The following is a 13,582-nucleotide window of genomic DNA, read 5'->3' on the forward strand; positions in this document are numbered from 1 at the left end:
ACGAACCACCTGTTCGTGAAAAAATGCAATGAGCGCTCAGAAACTTCTTCAACCCAAAAGTTTCAAGAGATTTGAACATAGTGACCATTTCTGGAATTACTAAAGAAGAGACAGATGCAAAGTCTATTTAAAGAGATTTTTTTGCGTGAGAGTCCATTCCGATATGGTGTTTGAGAACTTGTGATTCAAACTACTAAGTGACACAAGAAGATTTCTTAGAGAGAGAAGGCGAAGATGCAGAATCACAAGAGGGATATTAAATCTCTTCGAATATGAACTTTACTTTTATAGAGAGAGACTAACTTATGACTATTAAAGTCATTGAGTAGATAAACCGTCAAAAATGTAGAAACATGTTTCCAAGAGACTCATCATTTAAAAAATGCGGCATTTAAAGATGATCATAAAAATTTATCATTAATGTAAAGGCGTGAAGAAGAGGGATAACATAAATTTTAGTCATATTTTTAACATTGAGAGACACGTGTCTTCAAGTTATTAGAAGAATGACTGTTCAATTTTTGGCGGAAAGCGTACATAGACAACTCATATGACGGTGGACAGCTGTCCCACTCGTCCGAAGATGAGAAGTCTAAAGAAATACGTAGTTAGACGTCTAATTTGTTATCTGCATTCTTTGCATCTAAGTTTGGTAGACGTCTGTTTAGACGTGGGTGTCTAACTACGCTCGTCTCACAGACGTCTAACAAATGTCTGCCTAAAACATAAATGTCTAGCCAATCTAAAAGCGAAAGTTGCTTAAACAAGTATACGTCTAAGTAGGTATTTTCTTTAGACGACTGATCTATTAGACCAATTGAGACCTCCGTCTACACACGTCTGTCTAGTTAATTTTAAACAATAAATTCCCCCTCAATTTGTGCATGATCAGTTCAATTAAATTAGTTAAGATCTACAATCCTAAAATATTTATAAAGTGAGAAAACTTAGTCTCGAGAAGTGGCTTCGTGAACACGTCTTCCACTTGTTGATATGTTGGGACATATTCAAGGCGAATATGCTTTTAACTGACATGCTCTCGGATGAAATGATGTCTTATTTCGATATGCTTTATCCGAGAGTGTAGCATTGAGTTGTAGGTTATTTCAATTGCACTTGTGTTGTCGTAGAAATTCAGAGACTCTTTTGCCTCAATTCCATAATCCCTTAGGTGTTGTTGAACCCACAAAAGCTGAGAGTAGCAACTCCCTACTGCAAGATATTTGGCTTCAGCTGTAGACGTGGCAACAAATGTCCGATTCTTGCTGAACCAGGAGATCAGACGATCACCAAGGATCTGGAAAGTTCCACTAGTGTTTTTTCGATCAATCTTGCACCCTGCATAATCTGCATCTGAAAAACTAGTTAGATTAAAACTAGAATCCTTCGGATACCACAGTCCTACATGTTGAGTTCCCTTTAAATATTTCAAAATACGCTTTGCAGCCACATAATGAGATTATTTAGGATCAGCCTAGAATCTTTCACAAATGCCCGACAGTAAATATAATGTTTGGCCAACTAGCAGTAAGATAGAGTAAAGAGCCAATGATTCCTCTATAGGCAATGATGTCTACACTTTGTCCATCTTCATCTTTGTCTAGCTTGTTGTAAAAACTCATTGGAGTGGCTGTAACCGAGCAACTTTCCATTCCAAACTTCTTTAACAGCTCCCTAGTGTATTTGGATTGGTTGATGAAAGTTCCTTTTTCAAGTTGACAAACTTGAAGACCGAGGAAGAAGGTTAATTCTCCCATCATGCTTATCTCGAATTTATCCTGCATTAGCCTGACAAATTTTTCACATAATTTGGGGTTAGTTGACCCAAATAGGATATCATAAACATAGTCTTGAACAAGTAGAATATGAGAGTCTTTAACAAATCTTAACAGAGTTTTGTCAATTGTGCCAATAACAAAGTCATGATCAAACAAAAATTTAGTCAAAGTGTCATACCAAGCTCTTGGAGCTTGCTTCAAACCATATAAATCTTTGTCAAGTTTAAAAACATGATTTGGTAAAGAGTGATCTAGAAAACCAGGAGGTTATTCAACATATACATCTTCATTCAAAGTACCATTTAAAAATGCATTTTTAACATCCATTTGAAAAACTTTAAAATTCTTAAAAGATACATTAGCTAGGAAGATTCTAATTGTCTCAAGTCTAGCTACAGGTACAAATGACTCCTCAAATATTCTTGAACTATCAATCGGGCTTTGTTTGTCACAACTAAGTCATCTTCACTAAGCTTATTTAAAAAAACCCATATTGTTCCAATGACCGATTGATCAGTCGACCTTGGAGTTAGATGCTAAACTTTATTTCTCTCAAATTTGTTTAACTCCTCTTGCATTGCATTGATCCAATCTGGATCAAGAACTACTTCATCGATTTTCTTTGGCTCAATTTGAGAAATAAAAGCGGAGTTTTCCATTTCATCCAATATTTGACGTCTTGTCCTAAGAGGAGAGTTAGGATTACCAATTATCAATTCAAGTGGATGATTTCTAATCCATCTAAAGTTTGATCCTAAAGGATTAGACGTCTAATCAGATGGCCCCGCGACGTCTGAACTGTCAACAATCTGTTGACTGGAAGTTTGGACGTCTGATTGATTCTCAACCGGATCAGCCACTTGATCAGATGAACAATTCCTTTTGACATGAACTTCATCTTCACTATCAGATTCAAGACTTGTCGCTTCTAATCTGTTAGAAATGTCAATGGGATCGATATAACTGTTTTCAACAAATTCATCACAAACAACATGATAGGATTCCTCAATAGTTTGTGTTCGATTATTGTACACTCTGAAAGCCTTACTAACTGAAGAGTAGCCTAACATGATTCTAGCATCTGCTTTAGCATAAAAAATGGTCAAACAGTCTTTCTCATTGTTATAAATGAAACACTTGCACCTGAAGATTTGAAAGTAAGAAACTATAGGAATTCTTCCATAAAATAGTTCATAAGGTGTTTTGTCAAAGTGTTTATTAATTATTGACCAATTTTGTGTATAGCATGTTGTATTTATGGCTTCTGCCCAAAACTTATGAGGAACACCTGAGTCGGCAATCATAGATCTCGTTGCTTTCTTCAATGTTCTGACTCTTTTCTCAGCAATGCCATTTTCTGTGGAGTTCTTGCACTAGACAACTCGTGTCTAATATCAAACTCCTCGAGATAGGAAGTTAGGTGTCTTTTGGTGAACTCGGTTCCCCGATCACTTCTAATCGTGATAATACTTAAAGATTTTTTATTTTGAAGTCTTCTAAGGATCTTAATCAAATTCTTAGCTGTCTGGTCCTTAGATTGCAAAAACATAACCCATATAAATCTTGAAAAATCATCAATAATGATAAGGGTAAATCTCATTCTTCTTAAGTTCTTTACAGGAATTGGACCGAAAAGATCCATATGCAAAAGTTCAAGCACCGGTTGGACTGAGAACTTTTACTTTTGAACGATGATTTGCTTTGCTTGCCTAACTGGCAAGCAGAACAAACATTGTCCTTTGAAAACTTCAAATTAGGTAAACTAAAAACCAAATTATGCGAACAAATGTTGTTAATGGTTTTAAAATTAAGATGATTTAATCTCTTATGCCATAGCCAGTTTTGATCAAGTTTGACAATCATACCTATTGAATTAGATATCTTATTTTTTCAGTTTATTTTGTAAGAGTTTCCTACCCTACTTCTGGTCAGTAGAGTGTTACCTTGCTAATCCTTAACCAGACATGCATGCATTTGAAAATCGACAAAAAATCTATTATCACATAATTGGCTAATACTAATTAGGTTATAACACAATTCTTCAACAAGTAGCACATTGTTGATAGTTAGATTACCATGGATAATCTTACATTTAACCATATTCTTACCCTTTCTATTATCCCCAAAAGTGATCTTAAGCCCTAAATAGTCTATAATTTTATTTAGAAGCCATCTATCTCTAGTCATGTGTCTAGAGCATCCACTATCTAGATACCAAACAGATTCCTCCAAGCAGTTAATCTGATATACCTACACAAAAACATATTTACAATCTTTTGGTTACCCACATTCACTTGGGTCCTAGGTCAATATTTGAGTTATTCTAATGGATTTCCCTTCAATTTGTCCTTAGGAATCTATATTTGAATTATTATAATGGATTCCCCTTTTTATATTGTGATAAGTGCGTATGATTTAGGCTTAGTAGACGTCTTCCTGCTAGCAGCTGATCCCTTAACTTTAGATGATGATTTTATTTAAAACTCCTTGATTTCTTGTCAGGTTTTGATATGCCAAACTTGCTGACTACTTCCTTCCTAGGTTTCAGCCAACTTACAGTTGGTAGAACATAAATAATTTCATCCTTTAAGGTTAAGTCCTTACAAGTTGGATCAGTTCGTTAATCGGTTAAACTCCATTTGACAAAGTTTATTAGCTTAAACTTGTCTGTTGCTGAGTTTAACTTCTTACAAGACTTGTCTGAGTTGGCATTGTCAAATCTTAAACCGAATTTGCATCTGGTAGGCCTTAGCATATAAATTTTCTGTCTGATAGCATCTCTAGACCTTGTCCAAGAACTGACTATAAATGTTAAACGTTGGTCTCATATTTTGATTTCATTTCATTAAATGAATCTGATAACTTCATGTACTCAATGACTATGTTATTGAGTGCAACAGTTAACTTATCTCTTATAAACTCTTTTAAAGAGAAGTCGAATACCTTGGATTGGTCGTCTGCCATCAAGCATGTGACAGCTTCGTTATCGCTATTGCTAGATGAGTATCGCTGGATGAGTCATCTAAGTCGCTATCGGCTCACTTGGACTTTCTTTCAACGCTCATAAGAACCTTCTTCTCTTTTCGATTCTCCTTTTTTTGATTGTTACAACCATATATTTGAATCAACTTCTCCCAAATTTCCTTAGCGGAGGAGCATGACTTGATCTCACTGAATATATTCATGTCGATAAACTTGTATAGAATATCTTTGGCGACATTATCTAGGTTGTTCATCATTTTATCTTCAGTTGTCCATTTACATCTTGGCTTCTCAATTTTTATAGGACCATTAGTAATGACATACCACATGTTGCAATCGAGGGATACCAAATGCGTTTGCATTCTCATCATCCAATAATCGTAGTTTTCTTTTGAGAGTAAAGGAATGTGGTTGACGACATACATGTTTCAGATTCTTGTTGGTGCTTGAGAATAGAAAACTAGGCTCTAATACTACTTGTTTGGATCGGTACTACCAGACTAAGGTCTAACTATTGTTAGCAGTTAACGATAAATTCTTCGACAATAATCCTGTGAGGGATTAGTATCTGTTTCTATTATTCACAAATCGTCCAAACTCTTAAAATGGATTCAAGTGCGGAAGTGTTTGTCGGATTTGAAGCTTTGAACGACCGAATATAAATGACAGAAAGTAAAGAACACAAGGAGTTTTATGGATGTTCGGAGATAAAACTCCTACGTCACCCCTTCTTCCACAACCGGAAGTGTTAGGATCTAGGTAGCCGCTAGAGGACCGGGGGTTGGACCGGTTAGCGGTTCTCACTCGAAGGGTGGTGGTTAATCCGGTTAGAGATTAACACCGGGGTTTCAATACTACACAACCTGTCACAAACCCTTGAACCAGGTTCAAGCGCGGAAGAGGTTTGCTTTCAGGTTGAAGCAGCACACTTGTTTGATGGACAAGGCCGGTTTTGGATGATGGAAGTTTTGAAGATGGTGGGTCGGTTTCGGTGGTCTGGAAATTCGGTATGGATAGTATAGAGTCGGTTTAGAGCGGTGTAGTTGAGTTAATCGGTTAGATAATGGAGCCGGCAGAAAGTAAATGACAAGACAGATTTTATGGATGTTCGGAGATAAAACTCCTACGTCACCCCTTCCTCTCGAAACCGCGAGAAGGATATTCACTAAGGAATACAAGTACAATCCGATCGAGACTTATTTCCTGCTCGATAATACTCTTACAATTTACACCGAAATTGTAATACACACTTTAACTTTAGCACTTAGGCTTTCTTAGAATAACACAATCTTATCACTTGTAGTAAATGCTCTTAGCGTTTCACTTATCCCACTATGTGTCCCGCATTTAATCTTCTTCAACTGCCCCTTTTATAGGTGAAATATGCCAACGGTCATATTTTACTGCCTTGAATCTGATTGGCTAAGCAGAGGTGCAGTGATTCAGTGTTTCAGAGATTCAGACCTGCGGTCGTTTCCTCAGACCTGATGGTCAACCTCAGACCTGGCATTCTGTCTCAGACCTGGCGGTCTGTTCTTCCGATATGTAAGACAAACCTGCCGGGTTTGTCTTTTACTTGATGTAGGCACTGTCTGTTGGACAGTTGTCTGTACTTGGAAGATCTTCTTTCTGACTTATCCCGAAGTGGAAAGATCCGGTAGTACTGTCTTCTGCAGCCTACAGTCTTTCCTCAGACTTGCATGGATATGGAAGTGTTCAGTTTGTTCCTTTGGTATCATTCTCAATAGATACCCGAATTGTCTTCTTGTACTGGTCGACCGCTTGACTTAGCCGAATGGCTTTTGGTATGAGTGATGTAACCGGACTTCTTCCGGTTATTCCTCTGCCTTGTGGCTGATCGGTTCTTTGATGATTCCGGTTTTAAGCTTTGGCCGATCCTTTCTTTGTGCGGTCATGTTCCGAGTATTCTTGATCGGTTTGGTAGCTTGACCGGCTAGTTTTCATAGCCGGTTCTTTTGTTTATCCGGTCTGGTTCCTTGTTCCTGCATGGAAAGTTTATTTAAGTTAGGTTTATTTGAACCGGTCTAATTTTATCTAACAATTTCTCCCTTTTTGATTATTTTATTTAAAATTATCAAAATCATGTAAGTTTGCAACCGTAGGCCGGTTGTTTTGTTTGTCCGGATTTTTGAAACTGACTTAGGAGAATTTTTCGAAAAATTTTGAGAAAAAATTTGGAAGAGTCTCTATCTTTTATCTTATCAATTTCTCCCTTTTTGATTATTTTATTTAAAATTATCAAAACTAAGTAGAGATGTAAGAGATGGCCGGTTTCAAAAATAACTTTATATATAGTATAGATAACCGAAAATAACATGATATGTAAAAACACTAAGATAAGTAGAGGAAAGAGAGCCCCTATTCCGAGTCCGAGAAGTCATATATGCTCTTTTTCTTCTTCGGTTGCTGTCAACTGGTCGGTTCGGAAGGTCGTCGTTTTGTAGACCGGGACTGCAATTGTTCTTCGACTTCCTCTTCGACTTGGTCGGCCTGCTGCGATGCACTCGTGATGACCGTTTCAGTGACCTCATTGAGCAGCTCGGCTATTTGAACTTTCTTAGGGGCCTCCCTCTTTCGCTTTTTCGGCGCTGAAGCGGAGGCGGCCGCCTTTTTCTTCTTGTTTTCAGCTGCGAATTCTTCCAGCCTCCGTGTTTGCCTTTCCAACCGCTCAGCATCCTCCACAGCTTGAGCGGCTGCTTTCTTTGTAAGTCCTGGGAATATGGCCTCTGCCCTTTTAATTCGCGCGGCTTCCTCTTCCTTTTCGGTAAGTTGAGATGAACGTGGTGCCTCTTTCTCTTTACTTGCTTCGGCATCCAGCGCATCTTGGACCCTCTTAGCCACTTGAGCATCAGCCGCTACAGCCGCGGCGTCCGCGTTCACCTTTACCCTTAGCATTTCGGCAACTTGTTCGGAAAGCGCCTTCAGTTCGTCCACGAGATCCACATTTTTCTTCTCGAGTTCGGAGACTCGATCGAGTGTTGTACCCACCAGGTCATCACTCATCGATGTCAACCGTTGATCGGTCTCTCTTTTAAGCCGGTCGAAGTCTCCCTTTAACTCGGAGGTCAAATTCTCCAAGATTTCGGTTCGCTTAACATATTTTCCGCGCAGAGTCGCCTCTTCCTGTAGATCTTCGTCGACTTCTGAGATTCGGTCCCGATTGGAATTCAAGAGAAACCATGTGGTGTCGGCGAACTTGAGTGCCGAGCCAGTGATTCTTTGGACTCTATCCTTGAATGGCTGAACCGCGGAGTCTTCAAACTCTTGAATGCGGTTATCAATCCGTTTTGCGGTTGAGTCTTCAAGCCTTTGGAGTCGGCCCTCAACCCATTCTTTTGTGAAGTCTGATGTGGAGACTTCAGGTTGTGGAGGAGGTGATTGCCCGGTGACATTGGGATCGGCTCTTTCATCGGATTCTTTGGATGCCGCATTCTCCCTTGGAGGTGTTGGGTAGTGATCCGGAGACGTATCGATCCGGGGAGCAGTATAAACCGGTATTTTCATTCGGCTGCATATTGCCTCTAGCCGTTCGATTTCTTGAGTAAGTTCCCCTTTGGCTTTTTCAAGCCTTTCTAACACCCGCGGTGCTAAGGTGTCTTCCGGTCCGACCGTTTTGAGCTCCTCCGTAATTTTCCGGATGCGTGTTGTTAGCTTCCGTAGTTGGACTTTCGGTTTTAAGAGGCAGGTTCGGTGTTGTACCTCTTGAAGTGTGTTGGAGTTTGTAAGGTTCATGATCAAGTCTTCCACCTCCTCCAATCTTTGGATGCACTCCACGTCTGTGTGGCCCGGTAGGATTTCTCTATACGGTGTGCCGTACCGGTGGTCGTGCCATTCCAGGCATAATTCTTCGATTGACTCGGCTCGCTTTTTGACGCCCTGAAGGAGTTTCAGAGATATCCTATCGGCCTCTGCTTCTTCGGCCTCCTCCTTCTCTTTGTCGCCGCCTTCATCATCGGCTTCTTTATCACTTTTATCATCCTCTTCTCCACCCTCGGTGGTGTCAGGATTGGCGTTATCAGGGCTCTAGGCCGAACGCTCGTCGTCATAGACCGATCTATCATCCTCGGTCTTCTCCGTGTCGGTTCTCTCAGAGAAGGAAGCCGACTCCTCATCCTCGGTTTGCTGCGGCGGTTCCGAGAAAGTTACTGTCTCCTTTCTTTTAGTTTCAGCCTTTGCTTTGGCTGGGGCCGCTTTCTTGTCGGCTTTCTTCTTTCGGCCATCTGTAGAACCAGGAGCCGGCTGTTTCCTTTCTAAGAATTGCTTCGATCTGATGAGGCATCGATTTGCGACCACGACGCCGGGACCGATGTCGATATTGTGGTGAAGGAAGATCTTACCGAGAGGAACGGCGTATCCCCACGACCGGTTTGAATCCGGTTTCACCATATCCATTAGGTTGCTGAACACCGCTTTTGCCCAGTTTACCTTTCTTCCCTCTATCAGGCCGATCAGCATCCTGATTTTGTCCCTTGTGAGGTTGCTGAAGTTTCCTCCCCTCGCCAGAATCGCCCTTGCGAAGATGTCACATATTGGGATATACTCCGGCTTCAACATTTGTTTGCTGCCGGATACTTTGATCGACTCTTTAGTTGCCGATAGGATCTGGCAAGCCGCCTCAAAGGTTTTCTGCTCTATGTCCGCCGTTGCGTCCTGGCCGTTGTCGGAAGGCGCAGGCTCTCTGCCACCGATGCCTCGGTGAGCTCTATTTCAGAACCGCATACAGTCGCGGTGATTTTGTCGTTGGAGATGGTTGCGGTTTTGAAGAATTCTTCGACCGCATCTTTGTATATAACATGAGGACCGCCAAGGAAATATTCCAGACCGGTTTTGACTATCCGGTCAAGAACCTCCTTTGCCTCGGACGTGCCTTTCAACCGGATTTCTTCGAAATGCACCTGAGATAGGTGCCTAAACAAAGCCGAAGCACGCCCCATCTTAGAATTTGAGAGAGTTTGAGAGATAACCGCTTCAAAGAGTTAGATAGCTTAAAGAGAGAAAACAGATTCGCGTGAGAATGAAATAAAATGACCGAGAGTCCCTTTTATAGATGCGGTTTGGAAGCCCAACCGTCCCATCAATATTGGGCGGGAATTTTCCCTCCAAATTGAAAGAAGCGGCAAACCATGGGCGGGAGAGAATGGGCGCCAAACAGAGGGCGCCAAATCAAGGGGCGGCAGTTTTGGGCGGGAGGTTTCCCTCCAAAGCCTTCATTAATGACACACTTTCCTTTTCGAAACCGAGATTGATGGTGCGGTTTCTAAGTCTAACCGATTATTTTGAGTAATCAGAGCGTTTGCAATTTTAAGCGATTTTATATGATCGGATAAGAACGCGGTTATAGTTTGAAGATTTTAACCGGTTACTTAGATAAATGTTCAAGGAATTAAGAGGACACGCTCATTTAAACCGAAATGAGATTGAGTTCAAGAAATATTGCATAAAGAAAACCGACAGAAAATTCGGTATAGGCATACATAAATAATGGAAAGTACAGCCTATGAAGAAGACATTCTAGAAATTCGGTCTATTGCCGAATCCTTGTCGAGGACGTTCGAGGAGGAGACCGGTGTCCCTGGTCCAAACTCTCGCCGGTACCCAAGAATCAGCTTACTGATATGCGGTGCATAACCGAGACCTCTCTTGGTCAGCACCATATTCTTGAGGTTTTCGAAAATGACCGTTGACTAGTTGATGGCCGATTGGCAAAGAATGTGGGTCATAATGTTGTAGGTATTTCTAGAATACCGTTGATTCGGCGATTGACACAGGATCGAACGGGTCACGATTTCGAGAAGTTGTTGACCGTGACTAGCAAGCTGGGTTTTTGGCCCATAGTGTTCCACCGGAGAGGGGGTGGCCGATAGATATTGGGCGAGTTCAAATCCCGCGAGGTCCTCTATGGATGGAAAGTCAAAGAATCCATCCGTGGGTAAGCCGAATAGTGAATCAAATTCAGCTTCATCGATCCAAAATGTGTGGTCTCTGACGGTAGAGACGATATACTTCCCCCTGATGCAGGCGCTTCGAAAGACGGCCTTGACATCTTCTAGGAGAATTGGACCGGCTTCTTCAAGAAAAGGTTGAAGACCGGTTTCAGTGAGAGAGTGAAACATTAACTTCTGTTCAGGATTTCCGTCCATCTCTCCCATGCAAGAGTTGAAGTCAATGCTTAAGAAGTTACCCAAAGTTCGGCTCGGCATAATTTCGGTATTTGAGAAAGAAGGAATTCAAAGTATCTTAGAAGTGTTCTTATGCTTTCGTATGAGGTAAGTTGATTAGAGGATGACACCTTATATAGGGTCGGTTTTGGAGGGAAAACATAAGCTTTGATTGTTAGTTTTGTTTTATTAAGCAAAAGAATCTTTATGTTTCCCATGTGCATGGGGAAGAGGCAGATTGCGGAGCCCGAGGTAGGTGGTAGTTGAGAAGTAACCAGATTAGTTGGATATTAAATATTCAAGTGGTTGGGGGTTAACTCATTAATTAGGGATTCCTTTTTCATTGAATGCACTAATCATAACCGAGATTAATTAGTTGAAACCGAAAATAACATAGGATAGTGCCGAACAGGCATGAATAAAAGTGAAGAAAACATGAGATCAAAAGAAACATAAGTGAAACCGAAGAGGACGTAAATCGGGCCGAAACGATCAATCATAGGTTGGATAAAGATACACCTGGTGCATGAAGCAAAACGACCGGGTGCAAGAAGGAGTGACTCAGTGTGCATAAGAGTTGACGACACCATTGCGGCGGTTTCTCCTCCTCCAAGCTCTCTCGAACCGCTCATAAAAGGAGTCGGTTACTTCTTTAGTCAGCACCTGGGCTTGGTTCAAACCTTCTCTGGGACAGGTTGGAACACCGAGCTCCACAAGGAGACAGCTTAGTTGGGGGATGAAACCGACTGATCGAATGCCAACCATCCAGATAAGGATGTCAAACAGCACCCTGGACCAGTTCACCGGTGTGCCGGTGATTATAGCCGCTATCATGTTGAAGTTCGAGGTACAGTAGGTATTTGTGACATCCTTTCCGAAGATGCTCTTACCAATCACATCATTGAGGAGCTGATATTCAGCCCTCAGGCGTGATTTTGTACCATGATCTTCAACCGGTTCGTCAGATCGTGCGAAGGCGATGGAGATCTCGGCTTTTATGTCGGCTGGAACTTCTAGATCCGTTATCCCGTGCTTTGGCAGGCTAAAGCACCGCGCAAAGTCCCTTTCGGTGAAATCAAAGACAACACCTCCCACTTTAGATTGAATGTGAGTTTCAAAGTGGGGGGAGCCTCTAAACACCCTGGCGTGATAGAAGAACTCCAGAATAGATTCAGGATAGATGGTATGTTTGTCGTCTAGGAAGTTCTGAAGACCGGTTTCCTCCAGAGATTTGATTATCTTGTACACTTCATAGTGTTCGGTGTTTGAACAGGATTGAAAATCAACCTGAAGGATGTTGGGGAACTGAGACATTTTTGTCTTAGTGATAAGATATCCTTTTGTCTTGTGAGTGTTGTGGCGAATGGTTACTTCACTTAAATATTAGTTTAGGGATTATCCTATTATCCAGGCATTAAATGAGATGATATCTATTAACTGCAGGATAAGAGATATTGCATGAAATAGGTATATTTGCAGTCTAGGATGTTGGTCATAGGCCTGGACTGTGAAAGATATCAAAAGATCTTCACGTCTTTTTAGACGCGACCATTTTACTTTGAAAAGGCAATGTTCCAGGACAGACATCTATAAACACTGATAATTATTCCACTTCTATTTGAATTTCAAATAATCTAAGATGACCTGCTTCCGAACCGGTCAGTCATCAGTTGTTCATCCCGATGCGGTTATTTGATGCATGCACCAAGTAGCCGGTCGGTTTACTCTGTCTGATGAGCTGGGCGGTTCTTCCATAGATAACTCAAAAATTTGAAGTCCAATAGTTTAGGAGGAACTACCGGTTTTGTCTGTCCGAACCGATTTCCCTTTAAGCATCCTTAGGAAGGATCTGGCTAATGTCGGTTAAGCCGAGAGTAAGTCTGAATTGAGAGAACTTAGCTTCCTGTAGAGGCTTAGTGAAGATATCGGCTACTTGTTGATCGGTCGATACGTATTCCAGCCGGATATGCTTCAACGTGACATGTTCCCAGATGAAGTGGTGCCGTATGTCGATATGCTTGGTTCTAGAGTGGAGAACCGGGTTGTAGGTGATCGCAATGGCACTTGTATTGTCACAGAAGATCGGGGACTCTTCGGCTATGATACCGAAGTCCTTTAGCTGTTGTTGAATCCAGAGGAGTTGAGAGCAGCAACTTCCGGCCGCCAAGTATTCAGCCTCCGCGGTTGATGTGGCCACCGATGTCTGTTTCTTGCTGTGCCATGACACCAGCCGGTCACCTAGGAATTGGCATGTTCCGCTGGTGCTCTTTCTGTCAATCTTACATCCTGCATAATCTGCGTCTGAGTAGCTCGTTAGATTAAAGGACGAGTCCTTTGGGTACTACAGGCCGACATCAGGTGTGCCCTTTAGATACTTCAGTATCCTCTTTGCGGCTGTGTAGTGGGATTGTTTTGGATTTGCTTGGAATCTCCCACAAACACCAACTGCAAACAGGGTGTCCGGTCTACTCGCTGTCAGGTACAGTAGAGAGCCGATCATCCCCCGGTATGCAATCTGGTCTACCGATTGGCCCTCATCATCCCTGTCCAGTTTAATAGATGAGCTCATTGGAGTAGCCGCCGAGGAGCAGGTGTCCATCCCGAACTTCTTTAGTAGCTCCTTGGTGTATTTAGGTTGGCTAA

This window comes from Impatiens glandulifera, chromosome 3, assembly GCF_907164915.1.
Source record: "Impatiens glandulifera chromosome 3, dImpGla2.1, whole genome shotgun sequence".
Lineage (NCBI taxonomy): Eukaryota > Viridiplantae > Streptophyta > Magnoliopsida > Ericales > Balsaminaceae > Impatiens > Impatiens glandulifera.